General features: G+C 41.8%; 1 protein-coding gene across 2 annotated transcripts in view; it reads left to right on the top strand.

The window, feature by feature from the left end:
- Window positions 1-25,417, top strand: part of Csmd1 (CUB and Sushi multiple domains 1) — a 1,402,422-nt gene that overhangs the window by 810,804 nt on the left and 566,201 nt on the right. The window lies entirely within an intron of this gene.

Raw genomic sequence — 25,417 nt, 5'->3', positions numbered from 1 at the left:
GGGAGCGGGAGGAGAGAGAAAGAGAAAGAGAGAGAGAGAGAGAGAGAGAGAGAGAGAGAGAGAGAGAGAGAGAGAGAGAGAAGCCTGACCCATACTTAACTGTATATTTCATATAAGGATAATTTTCAAATTCTCCACCAGCCACTACCTTTCAACCACAGTTCTCAGATATTAAAACTGTGGATTTCAAAAGCAATCATTTAAAGGACAAGTTTGCATGAAAAGGAATTACTGCTGAATGCACAACAGTCAGATGTATTTTCTCAAGTATAAAAAACTGTGAGCAGTTGGGCGGTGGTGGCACACGCCTTTAATCCTAGTGCTCAGAAGCAGAGGCAGGCGGAGCTCTGTGAGTTCGAGGCCAGCCTCATCTACAAGAGCTAGTTCCAGGACAGGCTCCAAAGCTACACAGAGAAACCCTGTCTTGAAAAACGAACCAAACAACAACAACAACAAAACCTATGAGCATTAAGGGCTATGTAAGCAAGTGAGCAAGTGATAGGGACGCCATGATAAATACACACAGCAGTGAATAGTGGAATTAGAAGGGGTTCAGGGCCTGATCCGACAGGATGGATGAGGTGCTTTGAGTTAGGAGTTTAACAGAGGTCGGGACAGTGCCCCTCATCATCCTGAAAATTGAAGTCTAGAATCAGTGTGGTTTTTATAATCAAGAGTATTTTTTAGGACACCTATGCGAGGCCCCTGTAGGCCTTGCAAGTTTGTGCTCCTATCTTGATTCTCAATACTGATATCAGGGTTGAGAGAAGGGAAGCAGAAATTGCTAGAAGGTCTTGCTGTCTGGAGAGACCGAAGAAGGTGGGAAAATCCCATTAGCACCTGCTGTCCTTTAAACCCTGTTGTTCAAAGCAAGTTCACGAGCATGTTTACATGGATCAGTAAGGCCATTGTGTGAAAGAAAGTGCACAGTTTTAATTTTTAAAAACAGTAAACTTGTTTGTCAAAAGTATTAGCTTTGTGGGACTGTTTGGTCTCAGGACTGTGGCTACAGGCACTCACGGTGTTCTCTTCTGCCGTTTTCATTTTGACCACAGTTTTAGGTGAGGAAAATGAGGAGTTAATTAAAATAGTTTTCCTATATCTAAAATGTTTCCATTTATAATTATATCATACTTTCTAACTTAATCTTAATATTGATAATGTGCCGGTTAGCTTTCATCAACTTGACACAAACTGGGTTTATCTGAGAAGAGGCAGCCTCAGCAGAAAAAGTATCTCCATGTCCTATAGCCAAGCCTGTGGTGCATTCTCTTGACTGATGACTAATCTAGGAGAGACCAGCCCACTGTGGGTAGTGTTACCACCGAGCAGGTGGTCCTGGGTTCTATAAGAAAGGAGGCTGAGTAAGTCATGGGGAGCAAGGCAGTAAGCAGCACCCCTCCATCTCCTCTGCTTCTGTTCCTGCCTCGGGGTCTTTGTTTGACTGTCCTCATTGATAGACTGCGATAGGGATGTATAAGTTGAATAAACCCTTTGCTCCCCAAGTTGTTTATGGTCAGTGTTTTATCACAGTTAGGTAGAGTCATTAATGTAAGTAATAAGACAGTTGCTGTGCTTAAAGTACTGCAAAGCTTCTTTCAGGGAAGTAGACAGTGCAGTCCGTAGTAGCAACTTTCAGTAGCAGAACCAGGGATGGAGACTGTACCTGTTGTGTTCCTGTATCCTCAAAGGCCACAAGAGTGCCTGACCCCTCACGGGACTACACGAGTTCTGTTGATGAAGCAAAGACCTGAAGGAAGGATCAGAGCATTTTCTGTGTCCCCTGAGAATCTACCTTCTTGCCCCCTTCCTACTTTGCCCTCCTTGGTTCCTCATCTCTCTCTCCCCCTCCCATCACTTATATCCTTCTCTGGCTTCCCCTGTCTCTTTGAATCTATGCTCCCAGGACTTGTGACTCACCTCCCAACCCATGCAGGACCACACAGGGTAACCAGGGATCATGGAATTGTGCTTGTTCAGAGACTAGGCTATATGGCTTATTTCCTCTGGCAACTGGAGAGGGAAAGACCCTGTGAAACTCAAATTCTGACATTGAGATACACTGCAAGGACTAGAGAAACAGTGTGATGGTAAGGTGCTTAATAACTATGCACAGAGCTCTGTGATATATATATATATGTGTGTGTGTGTGTGTGTGTGTGTGTGTGTGCTCATATATATATATACATATGTATATAGGCATGTGTGTATATAAGTATATATACATACATATATGTGTGTATGTATGTGTATATGCATATGTATATACCAAGAAAGAAGATGATGCTGAAAATACAAAGAATGTGTGGATCTTAAGGCAACAACTTGTTTTGATTCTGATGAGAGAGTTCTGGAAGAAGGCTTTGAAATGTTAGAGGCAATTGAGCAGCCATCCCAGAACAAGACAAGGAAAGCAGTAGAGGGGATTCCAGAGGAGGAAATGTGCAGCTACCCAGATGGATGAACTGTGAAGACCAGTGAGGTCTTCAGGCAGAAGACAATGAGACACATAGTATGAATTTGGCCCGACCTGGGGCAGTGAGGCACCCCAGTCTCTGTGGTGGATGCTCCCCACCTCACACGGCAGCTGGTAGAAGTGGAGACATGTTATGAGTTTGAAGAGTTAGAAAAGCCTGCTAGGATGTAGTTGGAGTGAATACAATATAGAATTTGATTAAGTCACAGTGGGGAAATTTAAAACTTGAAAAGCAAGCATTGTAATTTTAACTGATTGCAAAGAGATGTAGAAAAGAGAATCTAGATCCAGATTAGGCAAACCAGAAAACCAGGTGAGACTCTAGAGATGGTGCTGGGTTAGATGCTGTTCATCACATCACCAACTCTCACCCTCTCTGCTCTCTCTCTCTCTCTCTCTCTCTCTCTCTCTCTCTCTCTCTCTCTCTCTCTCCATCCTCTCTCTCTTTGCTCTCTCTCTCCCCCTCTCTCTCTGCCCTCTGTCTCTCTCTCTGCCCCCCTCTCTGCCCTCTCTCTCTCTCTCTCTGCCCTCTCTCTCTGCCCTCTCTCTCTCTGCCCTTTCTCTCTCTCTCTTTCTCTCTCTCTGCCCTCTCTCTCCCTCTCTCTTTCTCTCTCTCTGCCCTCTCTCTTCCTCTCTCTTTCTCTCTCTGCCCTTTCTCTCTCTTTCTCTCTCTCTCTGCCCTCTCTCTCTTTCTCTCTCTGCCCTTTCTCTCTCTTCCCCCTCTCTCTCTTTAAAGAACCTCAAAGCGATGCTCCCAAATCAAATTGCCTCCCTGTTCACACTTCCCTTGCCAGAAGCAATTGCTCTATCACGGCCATTTTCACCCTAAGTGACTCTGTCTGGCAATACGGCCAATATTTTACTCTTTTTAGGGATTCAGAGCCTGAATCTTGACACAACCAAAAGCAGCATTCACTTGGAGCTGAGAGGTGGGTCCTTCTCCCACCTAAGGATGCAGTGTTGCTTGAATGGGTCTATGAGCTCCTTGACACTCCTCTAGGGATTGCAGTCACATTGGGCCAGTGGCCATACTGTAAACAAATGGATGAGGAGATGTGGAGGAGCTGTAGAGACCATGCCCTCTTCAATAGCTTAAGAGAAGGTGTTCCAGTGATCTACTGGAAAAGACGAAAAAAAGGCAGAAGTCCAAGTCAGGGGCTACAGGACATACCATGTACAGAAAACTTAAATGTTTGCCACGACTGCTAAAATTTGTGTTGGGTGGAATAACATCCTCTCATTTTGTTTGGATAACCAAAAATAGAATCAGGTAAACAGTTCTGTTTAGAGACATGATTCCTAATGCCACCTGGATGGCGATGAGCTTCCAATCCTGCCAGGATTAGGTCCATTGAGAATTAAATGTGGAGGGAAGTACTTCGGGAAGAGGTGGACCTTTTCTCTGAGTTCCAGTTAATCTGGTGATGGCCTAATTTGTTTTTGGCCTTCATGATATATACCATTTAGTTCATGGAGCAAACTTCAATGATCCTAACTACATTAATTCTTGTAAAATTAAAAATAGCAATAAATGCCTTTTTAGGTAAAATCATGCAACAGTTTACACAAAAAACCACACGGTCAATGATGCACCCAAATATTTTATAATATTGTTAACTAACTCTACCATAGTAGTAATTTATGAATAAGATATCATGAGTGATATAATTTAAAGTCTATTATAGTATTCATTAGTTTAAAACCACCAACATTCAAATTTAAAAAGTGACACATAGCCACTGATCAAGTTTTGACTGGTCATTTTCTTTATATATAGCCACATAGAAAATATTTTATATTGCCTTGGGCTTTTGGGCTGTGGGGTAATTTTGAAAGGTTGCTGTTTCTTGACATTTTCTGGAGGCATGAGATTCTTAGAATGAATAAAATCTTCACAATGGTCTGGGGGTAGGTGGGTGGGGGCACAGAACGACAGGCAGCCAGCCAGAGAAGACACCCTGATGATGTCAGCCCTTAGCTGCTCTCCAAGTTGAATCTCCCCACCTGTGTTCTCTTCTCCCTCGGGTTCCAGGGTCAGTGTGAGATTTAGTTGTGATTAAGGGTGAGGATGGCTTTGTGAAGCATTGCTTGTATCAGGGTTTAGCCAAGCATGGAGTCTCAAAGTCCTCCTGTGACCATCCTCACTTCCTGTACTATCTGTCAGCCTGGCACGTTTGTTCCCAAACCTACCTGTACTGGTTACTTTTCTTGTGACTAAGCCCAAATACCTGTGAAGGATATTTGACTCATGTTTTGAAGGTGTATACTCCCTTTCAGCAAGCAAGGTCTGGCAAGGGAAGCAGGTCCCGTTCTCATCTGTAGTCAGGGAGTAGGAAGAGATGCAAATTGGTGCCTACCTGGCTTTTGCCTGTTGTCTTTTTATTTGGTCCTGGATCCTATCCCATGTCATTGTACCATCAACGCTCAAGGTGGTTTTCTCCCCACTCAATTAAACCTCTCAGAAATACCTTAACAGACATACTCAGATATAGGCCCTCACTCATTCCTTAGACCTTACTTAATCCAACCAAGTCTATAATCAAAGTGATCTATTGCATAACCCTAGACTTTATAATTCCCTTGGAGTCCTTACAGAATTTCCCCAAATCTGTTAAACTCTTGGCTCTGGAGAGAGTGTAGATTAAAACCGGTCATAGAAGGAGATGCAGAAGGCTAGGCTCAGGCAGCTTCCAAATACGCAGCTCCTCTGGCCCTCATGCCATGGAGCCAGGATGCATTAACCTTCCAGCACAGATGTGGGACAAAGTGCATGGAGTTCTTCCAAGCAGGGAAGCATGCCCAGGCTTCAGTGTCCAGAGATTATGTTGGAGCCTCATTACAGAGGCATGGCTGCTTGATTCAATGCCACATGGTTGTTGAGCTCAAAGATTCCAGGCTCACTGATAGTACATGAACAAGTCTCTATCTCAACTCACACCGTTGATCTTTACAGCATGGCCAACCCCTACTGAGATCCGGCCAGCTCTCATGAGACCTTTCTTGATATATCTGGAACAGAGGATCCCTTGATAAAACAAGCCCCCATGTGCTATGAAAAAGATCCCCTCCCAGATGTTCGATCAAATCTCTGCGTTCAATGCCTATTTTTCTGCATGCCTATGGATACAATGCCTATGGTATTATTTCTAGAGAACGTTATATGAAATGCTGAATCCTAAGGTGCTTTATATATGAAGAATAAGAACTCTTAGTAGCTGACAGAGAATGCCATGCTGAAGGAAAGAGTAGAAAGCATGGCTAGATGACTGCCATGGCTTATTTATTCATCTGTTGAAGATTGAGGGGTGCTCTCAGCAGTGGAGGGCTGAGTCATGTGTTTGTACACAGGGTCGATCACTCTGCCCAGTGCTCTTGATTTAGTGCATGTGAGCAAGTGTGACTTAATCCTGCAATCACGTGGACTGTGAAAAAGCTTCCCTTAGGCTCCATCTTCAGGGGAGATGCTGGGATACCATGAGTCTGTTTCTTAGAGAGGAAGCTAATGCTGGATTTTCTGTCCAGTTCCTCTGTCTACCTTATTTGTCACTGTCTCTCAAGTCCCTCATACCATGTGCAATTTTATCTTATCAGGCATACACCTGATGTTCCTGGAAACTCTTGTTTCGTAAAAAACAAAATTCATCCTAGAAAGCACATTCCTTATTATATTCTAAGTAGAAATACATTGACATGTATAGCATTTCGTTGGGTTATGATATTAACAGTCATTTTGGAAATGGGGTTTAACTCCAGACTGTTTTAGCTGGGATAATGCAGGACAGTGGAGAAACAGGTCTAGCACCAGTGTATGACTTGTCTTGATGCTGGTACCAAAGAACTGACACAAAAGAGGAAGAGGTTGTTGTGGCTCACAGCATGAGAGGAGGTCACCTGTCACAGCAGGGACTGAGGTAGCCTGCAGGTGAGGCACCAGGTCACATCACATGTCCAGTCAAGCAGTAGAGAGGTGAATGCTAGTGTTCAGCTTGGCTTCTCCTGTTTATGTGGCACGGACCCCAGGCGCTGCAATGGTACATCCCACAGTTAGAATGACTTCTCCCTCTTTATTTAGTGTCCTATAGAAACCCCATCACTGACATGAAATGTATCCTGGGTAGACGCAACACATGCACGCGCGCGCGCGCGCACACACACACACACACACACACCCCTCTACTGTACACAGGCAGCGAATCCATGACAGACCAAAGTAATGATATCACAAAGTCCAAATTTGGGAACCAATAAGTCTTTATTGGGGTCACTAAACAAAGGTGCATGAATGGCCGCTTCCTTAAAAGGAGAACTCAAAAGCAGCTGCTTGGCCATAAAGTCCATCCCAGCACAGGTGATCCTACATCCGGTCAATTTGGAAAATTAACTATCATAATAATAAGAGTGGGACTGCAGAGATGGCTCAGAGGTTCAAAGCGCTGGCTGCTCTTCCAGAGGTGCTGAGTTCAGTTCCCAGCAACCACATAAACGCTCACAACCATCTATAATAAGAACTGGAGCCCACTTCTGGCAGATTGCCATATACATGCTAAATAAATAAATAAATCTTTAAAAAATTAATAATAACAAGAATGATGAATATTTAGAATGCATAGAGATAAGTAGTTTCTCAAGCAGATACTGTGGCAGTTAGCAAAACTGCCTTTTAATAGTGTGTCAATGCCTAGGTCTGAGCTGGTGTTCTTGTTAAGTGTGCTACTGATGTTTTCAAGTGGTTAGACTTGTGTTCTAAAGATACTATCCCACCTATAACCTGTACTGGAGCAAAGATTATCAGTGTTGAGGAAGGCAGTGTGTAGGGTGCGTTCCAAATCTTTGTTATGAAATCGAGGTCAAACATGAAATTTCCCAACGATTTTTTTTTCTAAAGAGCAGACCCTTTGAAGTGGTTATTCAAATTCATGAAGTCCTGGGGATATGGCAGAGTTCACCCCACTCTGTAGGCTTCATTTAAAAAAAAAAAAGCCCAGTGTAACTTTCACTTTGAACTGTCGGTTGAGGCTGTGGCAACAGTCACTGGGTCCCAAAATTCATAGCATTGGCCAAAAAGAAAAAAAAAGACATGAAGAAAAACAACTCTGTATGTATATATCCCTAGTGAAAGTCAAAGTTACAAACCAGACTATTAAAATTCAGTGTGGCAGCCATAAATTCTGACTTCACAGAGGCAAACTTTAAAATGTGATTTCCACAAAAATTCACGCAAGTTCCTTTGAGGGGCAACTACTTCCTGCAGGGGGTGTGGAACAGACAGATCCCCTTGGAGGTGCTTGCCGAGAACCGAACACTGGCCACTTCTCAGGGCTGTGGTTTTTCTTCTACAACTGACAGTTTCTTCCTTGATGGAAAATTTAGTTATTCTGTAGAACAAGCTCTTGAATTCTCCTTACAACAAAGGGTGTCCTTTCTTCTCTGTCTCTCTGTCTTTCTGTATCTCTCTCTCCTCCCCTCTCTCTCTTATGTTTAAAGAGAGATGAACTATCAAATAGCAAACACTTGTGTATTATGAAGAACCGAACAAGTACTGTGGTAAACTCCACTCAGTGAGGCCCTCGAGACCAGCTCTACTGAGTGGACTCCACCTAAGCCTACCCAGAAGCCACCTGTACCCAGCACAGGACACACCAGGGTCAAAGGACAGCTTGAACATCTCAGGGCAACAGGCAGGCAGGTAGGCCCTGGCTGGAGAACTCAGTATCCATAGAGTAGGATACCCTAGCCCCTGGCTGGGGGACTCAGTATCCATAGAGTAGCAAGTCACATAGTTTCTACGAGGCTTCTCCTTGCAGTCTTGCTTCACTGCTCTTCCAAATATAGACCCAGGTCTGAAAACCAAGGAGCTTGTTCTCATAGTGTTCTTTTTAAACCCATCGAAGCAGAGGTGAGAAGGAAGGAGGGCCTTCCTACCTCCATAATTAGAGAAAGCCTCCTGATATTCGAGGCCCGGTATAATCATTACTCCATGTGTGAGTCTTTCTCTTAATGACACCACCTAGGGTGAATCAATTAATTGCTCCCTAGCAATTCCAGCACCTGGTTCACGAACCTCATGTAATTATCTCATCATTTTGTGCTAAATCAGTAGACAACTTGGTCTTTTTCACTTTGACCAAGGAACTATATGTTAGTCATTTTTTAAAAGTTCTATATGAAGGAAAGAAAGAGGCCCTGTAGAAAGTTATCTATAGGGAGTGTGTGTGTGTGTGTGTGTGTGTGTGTGTGTGTGTGTGTGTGTTCATCACTATATGTGAATGTTTAACTGTGCAGACATTCATCCTATGCGTGTGCGAGTCCAAGGACAGTCTTGGGTACTGGTCTTCACTTCCCATTTTTGGGGGACAGGTTCTGCATATGCCAAGCAAGATGGCCCCAGAGTCCTGGGGAGTCCCTGTTTCTACCTCCCACCTCCTTGTAGGAGCTCTGGAATTACAAACACTCAACAGTACACCCTTTGCTTTTATCTGAGTTCATGACATTTGAACTTGGGTTCTCACTCTTGTGTAGCAAATACTGTATCCACTGAGCAAAGCCACAGCCACCAATATACATGTGTATAATTACATCTATAAGAGGCAGTGCAGAGAAACATAGAAAGAAAATGACCAATGAAATAGCTCAGCAGGCAAAGGCGCCTTCCACCAAGGCTGACCCTCTACCTGCCTTCTATCCCTAGGTGATTCACACAATAGAAGAAAAAGTCAAGTTCCACAGAACTGTGCTCTGGCCTCCACATACATGTTATAGCATGTACAAACCCCCACAGATGCACTATGCCCCCCATAGGTAAATAAAATGTAGTTTAGCAAAAGCACACGTGGATACCTGAGGAGGCCAGTAGAGGGTGCTGTATCTCTGGGAACTGGAATAATAGACTATTGTGGGTACCCAGTGTGGGTGCTGGGAATTAACTCTGGTCTTCTGCAAAAACAACATGTTCTCTAACTGCTGAGCTGTCTCTTCAGCCCCGAATTTCTTACCTTAAAATAAATTACAGTGTATTAAAGCATCCCTTAGTGATAGTGTTTTAGTTGATATGCGTGGGTTGCTTGGAAACTCAGCCTGGATCAGGTGGCCACTTCTTGAAGTTTGTCCTCTCCAGGTCTTTCCTCTTCCTCTTTAGTCGATTCTCCTTTGCTTCCTCTCTCTCTCTCTCTTTTCTCTTCCATTGTCCAGATTCAGTCTCCTAATGCCTGAAAATTTGACTGCACATTTGACCATGGGAGTACCATGGAGGTCAAGAGAAGCACAGAATGATCTAGCAGAGACAGGCAGCAAGGTTGCTCACCAAAGTCCACGATAGCTTTGTGTCTCAAAATTCCACCCACATACCTCTAAGATGTACCAATTTTGACGCCTTCTCTTTTGAGAAGAGTATTCTGCAACACAGGCGTTAAAACAGCAGGAATTATAAGAATGAAAGTAGCTGGAAGACATACCATTTATCTCAAAGAAAGCAGCAAAAAGATGCAGAGCTTGCTATTAATATTTAATTTTACCAAATGATTGACCTACTGTTTGGGGGCTTAAAATATTGTTGTTGGGGGTTTTAAGGCTTTTTACGCCTGGAGTGTAAGAATTTGTCACCCCATGCCTTTATATTATGGAAGGAAATTTTGTTGTTTTCCCATGTACTCCTTGGTGATTACAAAAATAATTGATATCTGACAGGGAAAGAAACAAGGCAAATGTTAATGAAAAAGAGAGAGACTTTCTCTGAGAGCAAGTGAATAAGTAAGAAATAAGTCAACAAATTCAATTTACTTGCTTTTCTCTTACAACCAGATGATTTGCTCATTGAGAGGAACTGGTCACCACAGTTCGAATAGACTGAAGAGCAATTTATTAGCCTGCCTAAAACAATCTGTCAATTACTGATCCAGTGTTGAGCAGCCCACTGCCGCCTGCAGCTTTTCCTAAAGGGTTCAGATGGTCTGTACTCAGAATCCCATTTAAGAGAGATCCTGACCAATGCTTCTGAGGCTGGGTACCTGCCTCCTGCTAGGTCCCGTGACAACAGCTATGCCCAAGACCATAGCCTGTGGTGGCTTGTGGTGGTTTCCTTTTTTATCTCTGTCTCTTTGCTTTAGTTTCTTCTCCTTCCTTCCAGAAAGATTAAGTAAGAATGGGCACTAAAGCAGGAGATGAGAAATGTCAGGGAACATAATTAAGGTCTACTCCTAACTACATGCTATTTGCATTTCAGTGAGAGGAGACAGGGAACAGTGGCTTTTTAACAAGAGCTAGGCAGCATCTCATGATGTAGTCTGTACACGAGGGAAAGATGACAGGCTAGGAGGATCACAAAGACAAGTGTTCAGAGGACAGAGCCAACAGAGACTAGGCCACCAACCAATGAGCCAGGAAAACAAGGGCATGGTCTTCTGTCACTACTGGTTGGCGAAGAGTGATGAGATCCAAAAGGGGGGGGGGGGCATTGGATTGAACAACAGGAAACAAGGTTGGCACTGGGGAGTTTCAGATGGTGGGTGGATGAATAAATGAGAGTTGGGAGGCTTTTTTGTTTGCAGGATTTCATACTCGGGATGTGCATGAGGTCCTGTGATGCTCTGGTTGATAAAAGCCCACAGATTCAAAGCAATGAGGCAATGTTGTATTTAGCAAGAGAGTTGGGTTAAAGGAGGATATTTTAGGATTACAGAGATAGATAATTGAGTGGTGAATTAAAGACACAGGGAGAGGGATCTGTGCAGCGGACTGAGAGAGCACAGAGCCAGGACGGACCCACACAGGCCTGCACATGGTTGAGCAGATCACCACCGGGCACTCTGCATCCAGGATGCTCCCACCATCTCCTTCAAGTCTTCCCTTTAAAACACAATGAAATATATTTGCACAAAAATGTTAGGAAGCTTGAACTGCCTCCAGAGTTCTGCCTGTGAATTCTCTCAGTAGCACACAACTGGAGTCGCCCTCCTGGGGTGTTGGGCCATTTAGCTGGCAGGCAGGCAGGCAGCATTTTTCAGTCCTGGGAGTCAATTCTCTCCTACCTTATGGTGTGTACCCATTTGCATCACAGACTTTCGCTTATTCATCTGCTTGCTTATGTTAAGGACTCCAGCTCTAGTGAAGACAGTTTAGCTCCTGGGCCAGATGGTTGCATGCACTCTTTAAGGCACAGAAACCCAGATGTCTGTGACAGTGCCCTTCTGGCCAACCATGCTATTGCCACATCCCCAGTCCCTCTTCAGAACCCTCACTCCAGCCACCCTGTACCCCCTGAGCAGTGTCCCTGATCCCTGATCCCAGGCTCCACTTCCCTCTTTCCGCCATCCTTCACCAATCCTTTTCAGAAAGGGGGCGGGGTGTTTCCACCAAAATTAAACTTTTACGTCCAAAGAAACTTAAGTTTATCAGTCTAGATTTCTTTTTTCTGTCCCTAAATATAGAGTCCATTCATCTAACAGATTTAATCTTGTATATAGAGGGCTAAGAGTGTATGCCACTAAACCCATCCGGGTCTCTAAAAGAAGGTTCAGTGTCAAATTCTAGTATTCTAAGGCTGGCTTGGTTGATGTTTGTGTAAATATACACTTTGCAAAGACGTGCACACATTTGTAAGACTGTGTTTGCCTATGTATATTCTGCACAACACTCGTTAGTGTTTTTAAATGGAAAGAGGCATGCTTTCTAAACACCATTTCAGAAGATGGCAGCTTTTCATTATATCACTGCTAATAAATGACTGTGGAGTTAGAGCTTGAATGACTGCAATTAGACACAGGGAGTTCAGGAGCTCTTGAAACAGTGTCTGATTTTCAGACACCTAGTCACATATACATCATAAGTCACGCGATAAAAACTTGCACTAAAAAGCCCCTCCCTTCGAAATTAAATTCTGTCTTTGTCTTCGTGTTGAAATGATGGACATTGGACAATCAGACTACACATGTCCAAGGAGGGGTATAAAACAAAAAAAATGAGCTAAGTAAATTCAGAGAATAATTGATTTAGATTTTATGAACTGAGAACTATATTAATCCCATCAATTAATCAATTTTAAAGTACTAAGAAAATAAAATAACACCCAAATGTTGAGAGAGACAGAGAGAGAGACAGACAGAGAGAGAGAGAGAGAGAGAGAGAGAGAGAGAGAGAGAGAGAGAGAGAGAGAGAGAGAGAGAGAGAGAGAGAGCAATCATGTTTGAAAAGGGTGGGAAAAGAACAATTTCCTAGTTACTGTGTGTAAAAAAGATTTCACTGAGTTTCTCTGTGCTACTGAAGGTGCAAACCGTGAGAAGTCACCCCCACTATTTATGCCATCTAGACTGAGCTGAAAATTGGTGATGGGGAGGGTCAAGACTTTCAGCCTCTGATTCTCTTTGACATTAGTTTTCTACAGTAGGAAATAGCACCTTGTTTTACAGTGAGCGTAAGAAGAAATTCGGGATGAACTCCGAAGGATACAGAGGAAAGGGAATAGCTCTGATATTGTGATAAATCAGAGAGAACGGTAAAGGACACAGGGGCAGATGGTCCAGAAAAGCTTCCTATGGTAGCAGAAATACAACCGAGCAACAGAATAAATGATTGCATATATTTATTTTAACCCAAAGAAACATCCTCAGACCCTTGTTCATGGAGGAAACAGATGCCATGGGAAAATGAAGCTGGCACCAGGAGCCTTGACTAGTAGAGACAGGCACCGCCAGCTGCTCTCAGAGCAGGAAGGTGATTTGGGAGTATTGATATGCAAATGAGCTTCCTCACTTCTCAGGATGGAAAGGCAGTGTGGTTCCAAGCTACACCATCCATCCCTCCTGCAGTGTTGCCTGGCAGAAGGGGGTCTGCCTTCCCTGGGCTAGGAGTGGGCAACACCAACAAGTGTGTGGGCCCCTGCAGGGTCTATGGCGGGCACCCACACACTTGGGTTTTTCTTGGAGCTGAATCCCATAATGGTGACAAATTCAGGCTCACAGCTTTCACAGGCTGCTTGTGGTACCTGTCTGTAGGAGCTCTACCTACAGCCCTGTCTTCAGGGCTACTTTTTTCTCTTTTGGACCCAAGACCTTTACAGAGTACTCTTCGGAATAGGTCAGGCTGCCCTGAACAAACCCCATTAGATTAACTTGAAGTCAGCTTGCCTTACCAGGAGTTTGATAAATTGGCATCATAGCTGCTAATGTTTGGGGGGACACTCTCAGCTAGTGCAATGCGCATGTCAGCCAGTGATATGTTCTGATCCAAACTGTCCACACAGCACCCTAGAAAGCAAAAACAGACCTTGTCTTTTCATGGGTGAACTAGCAAGGGGGAAGTGATCAGGCCACAAGTCTGTCACCTGACTGCCCAGCTAGGGCCTCCCAGGAGTTACATGTTCTAATGTATCATGTGGACTCTTCTTTTAACCACAATTACGATTTCTTATTGCAGGGAATCCCCCAATATACCTCTGTACCCTTCTGTTTAAATCGCAAATATCCTTTCTAAACTGCATTACAAAATTGCACACATGTAGCCTCCTTAACGTTTGGCATAGGTTCCACATGTGCATGTTATTTACTTTACTTAAAATTATAATTGACAGAAATTAAAACCAAATTTGTAGTGTTTCGTTCTCAAATGCACACTATAATGTCAACTAGAAATCCGGAACGCTTCATCCCTTAAGCCAGTTTTAACCTTTAAGAGATGTCTTCCCACCCTAAAAGAAATCTGTTCTGCTTCTCCCAGAAGGCAGAGGCTGTTTTTCTCTGAAGCCACCGAGGTCACTCGACCTCATTGCCAGAGCAGATCTGTATTTCAGTCCACTAGAAACAAAAATAGTGAGTCTGGTGTGTCTGCCAGCAATGAATGCAAACACACAGTCCCCAGCGCTCACTGGCAGACACTCCCTGGGAGCCAGGGGTGCTCCTTGTGCGCTTTTAAAAATGACATTGCTCTCTAGTTATTACTTTCTTAAAAATCCAATTTTTCCCCTGTGACAATTCTGCTAAAAAAATGATAAAGTAACCGTTGGTCCTGTTGCCAGACAGATTGTACCCTCATGCTCATAAATCAACTCTCCGAACCCCAACCATGGATCATGGTGTAGAATTCTGAAATCGTTCTTTTTTAATAATTTTGTTGTGGAGTGAGGTATATGTATATCTACCCAATGGAGCCTCTGGGGCTCCCTGCAAGGATTTGTCAGCCTCTTTACGTCAGGGCTGGGATCTGATCCTTCAAACTCGTTATGAATTTTTCACTGATTCTCTGAGAATTCTCTGCCCATCAGTCATGACTGTAATCTCACCTCAGATTGAGGCCCTGGGGAGGCTGACTCATGAGCCCGCTTCTTAAAGGGAAGAAAGGGAGACAGAGTTTTCTTAAATTAACAGTAGTATTTTAAGTTTTCTACAGGATAGTTTTTTTAATATAATGAAAATAATATTTAATCAGGCTGTGAAGAACTGAGTAGGGTTTGAATGGATTGAATCACACAGGACGGAGGCTCCTTTTCCACAATTCCCACAAAATCTGTTGGGTGCTTAGGGCAGCTGAGCACTCAGAACTTCACAATGGGTTCCAAATACTTGGGTGCATCAGGAAGTCCTGCCTTGTATGTGCTAAGTTCCTACACATCTGATTTCCACATACTTCCTGTAGCTGAGACCCAAGGCTGCCACAGAGTCAGCTCTGTGTCTGTGGTTCCCTAAGTGCAGACTCCATCAATACTGAAGAATAAAATACCGCATAGCCTCAGAACACATGCTAGACTGTCTTGTTATTTTTCCCTAAAAATATAATATGATAATGATACATGTAGCGATCACATTACATCCGCCATCTAGAGACCATTTCAGCACATGGACTGATACATAGGCTGGATGTAAGTCCCTCCCATTGCATTCCATTTCGTGGGAGGGACTTGAGTATCCCCAAGAAAGTTTGGCAAAGGCCCTAGAACTATCTGCTGTGGATCCAGGGGATGAGGGACTGTCATAGATTCAAGCATTTTCTAAGATGAAACACTTGGTGTCAGAGATTATACGGCATACCTACCTGTCCTGCCCCATCATGGGCTCTTGTTAGTAACTGTTGACTCTTACTTCAAAGCTACATTCCATAATACTCTATGATAATTTTTAAAGACTTATTCAGTTGTTTAGCTTCTTACTTGATGTGCTGGCATGCAAGCCCCCTCATGATTCAGTTATTGTATAATTATCAATAACTATCAGGCAGACGGTAATTTAATTTTTCATATAAATATAACCTTTTTTTTACTTTTAATATATTTCTTATACTAGTTTCATACTCCCTACGCACAGGATCTGGGTGCAGAGTTTTCTCTTTTTCATTAGCTAATCACACACTGACTTTAAGTTCTCTAGTCTCTTTATTTATAATTGTACATAATAGGTACAAAATAAATAACAAATAAATAAAGGCTACAAAGAATTTTCATTCTGTGAAGTAAACATCTACACACCAACAGATTGATAAAAAAAAAATAGCATTAATCTAGTTGGGAGCTGTGCACTAGAGGTCCTAGTGCTAAAAGCAAAAGGGGTTTCTAGAAGAACAGAGAGGGTTGAGTCACCCAGTAGATGATAGAGGGAAGAGACCCAGAGTCCTGGGTGGGTACTGTACAAACTCTTTGGAAAAGGAAAAAGGTGAAGTTGCTAGATCACGATGAAATTCCTTACCTGTGAAACATGAAGAGCGAAGTTATTTTGAACACAGTTGAGAAAATCAAACTCGGCAAACTAATCAATGGAGTAAGCACGTGGGTGTGCAGCTCTGAGCAAACCTTCCAGGCATCTGAGAAATTCGCATTTTACTTTGGACATGAAGTTTATGAGATGAATACTAATGATGTCCTGTTCCCATCTGTGGATGGAGCCATTCGCCGCTTACTATTTGAAGATTGATATTTCACTTTTTTTGGGGGGGAGACTCCTTTTGTTATGGGTCTGGGATAACTCACAGATTCACCACAGCAATAAATAAAATAAATAAAAAATAAATACAATAAAATTTAACGAGAAGAGACTTCTTATTTCAGTAGTGGAATCCAGTGTGGGACCAGGATTGTACCTGGCCGTGCTCCCAAGATGCGGCAGCTAGCCATATCAGCCCAAGGCTTATAAAGACAAAGCCCATGAGATGACATGTATTTTATCTATGTGAAGGCAAGATCTAATTTTAACAAATATGTCTTAACACATATGTCCTAGTCATTATTTTGAACAAAGTCAACAAGTTTGATTACAAAAACAGAAATAGCAGTGAGTCTTATGACCTGGTATCCTGCCAGAACAACAAATTTTACAAGATCTGTTAATTTAAGAGTAGTCTTCCATGTCTGAGGGAAAACGGAAATGGGCTATGAGGGTCCCGTCTGTGCTAGTCAGGGGCTTACATATTATAGGCATGCTTTGCTCTTTGGTCTCTTGAAACACAATCAATAAAAGCTCAGGGTCAGAAATTGGGGGTCAACCTGAAGATCTGAAAAGCAAAAGAGCCAGTCACTGCCTCTCATCCTGACCTCAGTCTCAAATGGTGATCCTGCCTTCTGAAATCTCAGAAGGAGACTGTGTGTTGAGAACTGTTTTCTCCCATTTTATAATTCTCCCAATGGTTGGGATTAAAGGCATGCACCACTGTGATTAAAGACCTGTACTGCCCGGTTTCTATGGCAACTAGTGTGTCTACTGGGATTAAAGGTGCATGTCATTATGGGTACTGGCATTAAAGGTATATGTTACTGTAACCTGGTCTGTAAGGCTGACCAGTGGGACTGTTTTACTCTCAGATCTTCAGGCAGTCTTTATTTATTAAAATGCAATTGAAATGCCACTACAGTCTCTCAAGCATAATAAGTCTAAACTTTAAATTAATCTTAACCATCTCACTCAATTGAGATACTGTATTAACTTCTGAATGTTTTCCCAATTTGAAATTCCATGCATTTTTGCAAGGTTATGATTATTTTCAAAGCATCTTTGAAATCGGATGGGATATACATATGGTAGCTGGAATTGAAAACATTGGTGCTAACATTTTCTTTGAGTGAGTTCCATACACATATGACATTTATCTTCTTTGTACTTCTAGGCAGGGACATCTGCTCCAATTTCTTATAGATCTAAGACTGAGATACAGTTTTGCCTTAGAAAGGAATTAAAAATGATACTACATTGCTTGGTCAGTGTTCTATTGCTGTGAAGAGACACCATTGCTACAAATATTTTTTATTTAATTTATTTGATTTATTTGTTTAAGATTTATTTTTATTTTATGTGCATTGGTGTCTCACCTGCCTGTGTGTCTATGTGAGGGTGTCAGATCTCTTGGAATTCGAGTTATAGACAGCTGTGAGTTGCCATGTAGGTCCTGGGAATTGAGCCTGAATCTTCTGGGAGACAGACAATGCTATTAACCACTGAACCATCTCTCTAGCATGACTACAACAACTCTTTTGAAAAAAAACATTTAATTGGGGCTGGCTTTACAGTTTCAGAGGTTTGTTCCATTGTCATTGTGGTGGGGAGCATGGCAACAAGCAGGCAAATTGGTGCTGTGGATGTAGCCAACTTCTACATCCTGATCCACAGACAGCAGGAAAAAAGACTCTGGACTTGGAATGGAATTTTTGAAACCTCAAAGCCTACCCACAAAAACCCTCGCCTCCAAGGCCACACTTTCTAATCCTTTCAAATAGTACCATTCCCTAGTAATCAAATATTCAAATCTATGAGCCTATAGGGGTCATTCTTATTCAAACCACCATATTGCATATTACTTTCTGCTTGATAACCCATGAAGTCACAGCAATGTGGTCTCCTAAACATATCCTGTGTAGATGGAAGATTCTGTCCTGTCTGGTGCCACAGCCATTCAGTCCCAAATAAACACACAGAAGCTTATATTAATTAGAAATTGGTTTTTCCTATTGCTCAGGCTTATTACTAACTAACTCTTACAACTTAATTTAACCCATAATTCTTGTTTATGTTTAGCCATGACTTGGTACCTTTTCTCAGTAAGGCATTCTCACTGTGCTTCCTCTACATCTAGCTAGTGACTGCCTCTGCCTTTCCTCTTCCCAGAATTCTCCCAGTCTGGTCGTCCAGCCTATACTTCCTGTCTGGCTACTGGAAATCAGTGTTTTATTAAACCAATATGAGTGACAAGTCTTTACAGTGTACAAAAACATTATCCCACAGCAGTCCTGCATAGGAAGGATGTCAGTTAACTTGTTGATGTGAATCCGGAAATCTCACAAGGCCCCACATCTAGATGAAGAGCTATAGCCAATCACTGTCAGCTCTGTATGTGTGTCCATATGAGCAACACAAAATGGGATCAGGTGTGTGTGTGTGTGTATAATTTAAAAAGAGGTCATGAATTTGAGGGAAGGCATGAAAGCAGTTGCAGTTGGAAAGGGAAGCGTGGATGCATTATAAAAGCAGTACTCATGCCTGAAGTTCTGAAAAAATAAAAAGTAATACTACCAGTGAAAAATGGACGTGCAATAGTTAACTATCTTCAAGCAGTGATGCTGAAGTACAATATATGCTGAGCCAATTGTCTTAAGAATGAGTCAGCATCCTAAGCCATCATTAAGTTGGGAGCCACAGGGTACAGAGTGTATTATTAGCAGGAGGAGTCAAAGCAAGATTTGCAATTGGTTCTTAAAGTCTAACAAGGACATTGAAAACCGTTACCAACCACACATCACGGGCTTGGAGAATACTGCACTGGGAGCATGCCACTTAGAAACCTTACAAAAAGCTTTACTGGTCTGATGAGAGAGGATGTTTTGGTTTTTGTTGCACAACATCAGGCACCATCCCTAATACGAATCTCTGGATAAATTTGATCAAGGTATTTTTAGCTGGATATAAAAATAATTCTGCAAAACAAAATTGAAAGAAATTATTTAAAACATGCCCAATCTCCTTACATTCGATGGGTCAGAATAAGTAAGAGAATTCTTTTGGAAGAAAAGCTTCACTTTGGCCAGTCTTTCCCTTTGACCTGACTTTTCATTTTGACCTGACTGAGGCTGTCCAATTTAGGAAAAACCTAACTATCAATAGAAGCCACAAAGTAAAGGTGGCATCTGAAGACAGAAAACACTTCTGAGGACAGTTTATTTCTGCAATTTGTTTTTCTCATTTTGGAGCTAGTTCAAAGTCAAGCTTATGAGATATTTAAAATCTTAAAGTATAGACCTTTCTAAGGAAGGAATTGAAGGTACCCTGAACTTCCATTATACTTATTTCTATTTTGTATGACATACAGTCAAAGGCATCTTGCTATAGTGTTTTCTCTTTAGGACAAGACAGATCCCATTGCCCAAAAAGCACCATTCAATTCCTGATTTCACAGTGCAGATTGAACTTCTGGAATTTATCCTGCCATACATTAGTTGAAGAATTAGGTCTCTATGTTTCAAATGTCACACATACACAGACACATAGATACACACATGCACAGGAGTGATAAATGTGCATATGAATATTCATCACACATATTTTAAGCTAAAGTAATATGAGAGATGCTTAAATTTTGTTGAAATATATAAATACATTTTCTCTGCCAATTTGGGCACCAGCATATTTTTTCATTCATTCTATTGTTTATTGAACATCTCCGGCCTCAAGGCAATAGACGTTCTTAGTATTAGAGAACATACAGTTGACTTCCTTTGCTTATTCTCAGGCTGTTCCCTGTGAGTGTTCATGCACCACTGGGTTCCTAGACATTTCTGTGGAAGGCCAGTGAGATGCTCCTTGGCATTTTGCTTGTTTCCTTAGCACAGCCCATCAGGAACATCTGCCTGGCCATTTGAGGAACATATGCTGATTTCTGTTCTTTTCTTTTGCTTTGTTTTAAGATGCAAACATAGAGTCACTTTTAGTGACTTCATAAAGCCACCTTTATAGTTTAGGCACACCAAGAAAACATAAAGAGGGAAGCAAGCTGTCCCAGGTATATCCTTTTAACCATTAGAAAGAAACACACGGATTGACACCTACAGAGAACCAAAATAGTAAGGGCCCAGGTGAGGTTAGCCCTGAAAGATATCACTCTTGGTGGCCCACCCTGTTATTTACCCCAAATATCCAAGGTATAAATCATCACTGTGTTTGTTGGTGATGCCTCCAGCAAGACACAGACACCTGGAGTACTACCCCCATCCTTGGAAACTTCAGAAAGATTCACATATTTTTCTTTTTTCTTTTTTTTTTTGTTTTTGTTTCACCCATTGAACACTCAGATGGTCACAAACTTTGGTTCGGATTCTCTTGGAACTCATTTAAAGATTCTTATAGATAGCAACATCTAAGGGAATGCCATGGCTTCCAGACACTCTGTCAATTCTTTACAGCAATCCACACACAAAGGACAATAGAACAGAGGAACACAATTATCCAGCACCATCTGTGTCACCAATAGGCTTTGGTCTCCCGGCTTACACCATATAAAATATTAAAGTTAAGCTCTCTGGCTTAATAATTGGTCTGGCCTTGTTTACTTGATGTTATTAAAATTCAAATCTAGAACAAACCCATTTATTTGGTATATATTTATTCAGCCACTTTTTGGTGCTGCTCAATTTTTTAGGCTCTGGCGATAGTTTTCATTTTCAAAGAAGCAGAAGGTAAACAATAAAAGAAGAAGAGATGTGGGAGGCCACAGGGACCTGGGGTGCAGGAAACCACTGTCAGGTCAAGCTTCTGATTCATTGATAACCCGTGTTTCTAGAAGGAACACTCTACTGGTGATCAGAGCAACAACACAAGGAGGGTAGGGCTGGCACTAACACAGTGGTGGGGAAAAAACAAAAACAAGCCATGCAGTTCAGAGATCACAACCAAAGAAACATCAGAGTTCGTGGTGTGGTTAGTAAAGACTGTGAGTAGACAGGGTTGGAAGAGCAGTAGGAAAGGAACCTGGAAACATTTGTCTTAGGGTTTCCATTGCTGTGAAGAGAACCATGACCATGGCAATGCTTACAAAGAAAACATTTAATTGTGTGGCTCACTTACAGTTCAGAGATTCAGTCCATTTTCATCATGGCAGGACATGCAGCATGAAGGTAGACAGGGTACCAGAGAAGTAACTGAGGACTGAGGGTTCTACATCTTACAGGCAAAGGAAGTGGTCTGAGTGTTGCGCTGAGCAAAGCTTGAGCAAAGAAGACTTCAAAGCCCAACTCCACAGTGATCTCTTCCTCAAACAAGGCCAATATTGCCCCCCAATATTGTTTGGGGGCCATTTTCTTTCAAATCACCACAATGTTAGTAAACATGCACACATGACCTACATTTCTACAAGTTTCTCCACCATTCTCCTGTGTGATGTGGAAGCAATGCCCAAAATACATGAAGTGAATTTTGGAAGATTACAGACACTGTCAATAAGTCCTTGAGAATAATAGTCCAGATTTGGGTATCACGAATGCGGTGAAGGTCTGAGTCAAGGCACATGTGTGTGACGTAAGGGCTGAATATAGTGAGTGGTACTGCAGAAACTTGTCTTCTCTTACTAATAAATATAAATTATAAATCCATGCCTGCCTCCCTCAAAGGTGTTAGGAAATAATGGCAGTTGGTATTCCTGCCTCCACCTCTAAGAACCTGGAAAAAGAAATAGCCCTCAGCCCTTCCCTCACCACAGGACACTAAGTCACCTGTCAAAAATCCTCTACCTCATCAGAACTGCTCATGGAATCATTGTGACCCCATAAGGCAGAGAAGTTTTGATTTGGGACTAGATTTGTGAGAAAATGAGTTTCTGTTGCTTAAGCCATCGGATTGGGTTGGGAGCTCTATGAGGCTCCATATTGTTCTGAATTCTGTGATGTAGTTATTAGTGTTCTCAACATGCCCAGTTCTAGAAACATGGAGCATGCTGTGTGTTCACAATGTATAGAGAGTCCTCTGTTTGCTTTCTTATGGAAACAGCTCATTTATGTGTTCTTATAGTACACAATTCATTGTAATTTTGTCAATCCCAGTGCCCAGCTAATGCCACAAAACACCATAGACCCTGGACTTCCAAACATGTTTCATCATCATGACTCCAAATGGAATCACACTGGGAAGCTCAAAAATTTAAAAATTATAGTCATAACTATTAAAACTCAGTGATCTCTTTGCCACAGGAATAATATGAAATTATATCAAGTTGAATTGTGGGTATTCCAGAAAAGGAGTGCCGCTGAGAATGGAATTGTGTGCAGACAGACTGATTCCATGGAGACGGCTCATGTATTGTGGAGACTTGCTAGAAACAAAACCTGATGGTGGGTTGTCAGTCAAAGGCTCAGGTAATATTTACATTGTCAGTACTAAGGTTATTCCTAGCAGAATTTCTCTCTCTGGGGGTAGGACAGAATTTTTTTTTTTAATTCAAGTCATCAACTGATTGAATATGTTTGACTTAAACTGTACTAACTTAATCTCAACTTCAAAATACTCCATCTAGAACACTGGACAAATATTTCTGCACATTGGCCTGGCCAGATTAGCACAAAATTTAGTTCTTACCTGTGTGCATGATCTGTGTCACTAAATGTAGCCCTCATGTGAATTCATGCTAATAGTCACAAGGCAGATGAAGGAATTGTCCACCTAGCAGCAAGGTTTCATGCTAAAAAGAAAGATTCATAGATTCAATGAAATAGTTATTATATAAATAATTATACAAAGATAATTGTATTTTCTGTTTCACTTTAAGTCATGATATTTGCATGCCTAATGAAGATAATAAACTATTATGTCAGCAACGGGCTTTATTTTTGTTTTTTAGAACGTCTAAGAATTAAACTTGCACAAAGGCAGTTTTCATTATTTTTTTCTTTATCATAAATTTTGATAAAGTCCCATATTTAGAGGAATATAAAGCTTTCCATGACAAACATTTTTTTCTCCATACTTTTAAAACTAATTTTGGAGAAAGTCAGACTTCTCATGCAGGAGAGATCTACCTGTCATAGCTGTTTTATTTGATTTTTAGAGACAAAGACTCATTAAGTAGCCCTGGCTGGTCTGGAACTTGCTGTTGCTCTCCTGCCTTCACCTCCCAGGTGCCAGACTACAGGCATATACCACGTGATCAGCTAAGAGCCACCCACCATTATTGTGCAAACTAGTTAGAAATCTTGCACAGTCACCAATCCATTCCAGCTTCATCCTAGTGATGTCAAATAAACCAAGCTTCCAAATACTAAAAGAGTCGGTGGTCAGGGAGGTGATGTCTTTAACATTTTATTCCATTTATCTTCCCAGGGGCGAGATGAAGAATGTCAAGTCCTATGAACCCATTCAAAGACTTAGGAGATGAGGCTTGCTTTCTGTCAGTACTTTGCTTATTCGCAGATTTGGATACATGAGTGCCACATCTTTCTTCCTTTGATTGGGAGAGTCTGGACCTCCACATTGATTGCCTTTTCACCATTCTGTATTCTGAGTGTGAGTGAACAGCTTTCTTGAGTAGCTTCACACATGCCACAAGCCCTTAGACTGCCAGAAGGACTGTCACTATTGTAGCTTTGCTGCACTTCCTGCAGCTCGCCTTCTCTATGTGTGTGCCTTTACTTTTCTTGCTGTGCCTTTGCTGTTTACTTCTGCCAGGCTTGCTGATGCACAAGGCAGTAGTGAGTGTGTCTGACTGTGCCCTGGAGTGCCTTGTACCCAAGACTGCCACTGGGAGCCAATTCTTACCTAAAGTAGGGCTTCTACCACGTTTTCCAAATCACAGTAGTTAATATGTGCATAAATAATTACTGTAATTAGCTAAGCAGGACATCCGAAGCCCACAAATCCAGTAGGATTCTGAGGTATGTAAACATAAAATTAAAAGATCAGTAAACTGTGGCTAAAAGGACAAGAAGTCAGGAAGGCATGTTTAAGGGGTTTCTTGGAGGCATAATTTTACATGATCAAAACACATTGTATACACGTATGAAATTATCAAATAATGAATTAAGAATCCGAGAACTATCAAAGAAAGGAATAAAAGGTTTAAACACACACCCATGCACATACATACACATACAAACAGAAATATGTAGTCAGATCATAAGAAGCCTAAAAGTACTAGGTGACCCTGGGTTTTATTTTCTGTGCTGAGGAAATACAATATACAGGCTTGCATGAATAAGACAGAAGTCTAGGAAGAGAGGGAGAAGAAGGAGAGAGCCACAAAGACAAGGAAAACGAAGAAGATTTGAGAGGGACAGGCAAAAGAGTGGTGGTTGTTAGATAGTTACACACTGCATGAAAGTGTATTGCTGTGATTAATATAATAAAATGCTGAATGACCAATAGGTAGGCAGGAGGTATAGGCTGAACTTCAAGCAGAGAGAGAGAGCAGGGGGAATCTAGGTGCATGAGAGAGACATGAGACGACAAGGAGGAAGCAGAATGGATAGTATGTGACATCACATAGATTAATAGAAATGGGTTAGTTTAAGTTATAAAAGCTAGTTATAAACAAGCCTAAGCTAAGCTAAGCTTTCACAGTTAATAAGTCTTCCCATTGTTATTTGTGAGCTGGTGGCCCAAAGAAAAATCTGACTACCAGCAACTACTAATAGCAACATCTATCAAATGGCAATAATGAATACCCAATAATAAAATATCCCTGGCGTTTGAAAAATTGTGTATCTATTTGGCCAATTTTCAAGTGGTAGGAAAATAAACAGCAAATCATCTAATGTTGGAATGAGGCTCTTGGAAATTATATTCCCTCTAACAAAAGAGAACACAGTGGTTCCATTGCCTATGGAGGCTACAGCTTGGGAGAGCAAAGACAGAGGTGATAAGATGACAGGATTTTGTGGAAGGGAGAGGGCCAGACTGGTGTGTTCTTCCACCCTGACACCTTGCCCAAAGACAGGTCTTTGAGAGTACATGTCGTGTTTCACAAAAAATTCTAACGACCCTAGGATTTCTACTGAGATTT

Source organism: Microtus pennsylvanicus, chromosome 9 (genome assembly GCF_037038515.1).
Source record: "Microtus pennsylvanicus isolate mMicPen1 chromosome 9, mMicPen1.hap1, whole genome shotgun sequence".
Taxonomy (NCBI): domain Eukaryota; kingdom Metazoa; phylum Chordata; class Mammalia; order Rodentia; family Cricetidae; genus Microtus; species Microtus pennsylvanicus.
Note: the sequence above shows the minus strand (reverse complement) of the source record. Positions and strands in the feature narration are given on the sequence as shown.